This window comes from Aplysia californica, unplaced genomic scaffold, assembly GCF_000002075.1.
Source record: "Aplysia californica isolate F4 #8 unplaced genomic scaffold, AplCal3.0 scaffold01840, whole genome shotgun sequence".
NCBI lineage: Eukaryota > Metazoa > Mollusca > Gastropoda > Aplysiida > Aplysiidae > Aplysia > Aplysia californica.
Window position 1 is genome coordinate 11,735 of NW_004799110.1, and position 982 is coordinate 12,716.

Consider the following 982-nt stretch of genomic DNA (forward strand, 5'->3'; position numbering starts at 1 on the left):
AAGAACGCTCTCAACACAGGATTCTGAGAGGGTCCTTCCATCTCTCTGTGATAACAACGAGTGCGTTCATTATCAGAGACATGGAGAAAAGCCAAGAATGACGAGAAGGAGCAAGGTGGAGGAGGGGAGGGGAGGGGAGGAGGGAGAAGGGGGGAGGAGAAGAGGAGGGGGAGGAGAAGAGGAGGGGAGAGTGTTTTTTGGGGGATGATAAACACATTGTGAGGCCAATGACCTCTGAAATCTGTACGATAGGTGACATTTGAACTCCTACGTACTACCGATGACTCTGAGATGGGTATGATAAGGTACTAGATATATTATAGAATAATATATAGCTTACTGGAGAAAAGACAGATTGTGTTTTGTTCGTATCTCGCTGCCTCAACTCTTGGTATAGGAAAGGCTATTCCACGTTTGTACGATTACTCCGTAATGATCATAAATTATTTGGGTGTGTTGTGGTTTCTGACAGCTGTAAAGAAAACTTTCACAATAATGATTGATAAGGAACTCTCCTGGCACAATAGCTCGGTACATGTACTCAATATTAGCATTCTATTGTGGTCGAGAATGGTTTAAATCGTGGTGTGTGACGTAATCAAGTGCGAAGAAAAGATTGGGTAAACAGATCAGGTTTGCTTTTCCATGAGATTAACCAAATAAAACGCACAATAATTAGATAATTGTATTCTGAAAGTATATACTAGCTGGGCCCCCTTTCGATGAAAGGAATGATCGGTGCATTAACATCAACTCAATATCATTGGTCTACTATATTTACACTCTACTGGAAGGGAGCAAAAAATCTCCAGAGAAAAGTGACAAATGAGTTTCCAAGTTGCCAAATATACATACGCATGTAATAGATGCATAGATTGATTCCCTATTCCACTTTCTTGGTTGTACATTCCAGAATTTCAAAGGTGTGGAATAAGTGCGCACTCATTGTGAACGGAAGCCTCACTTGTTCACAATGGCGCCT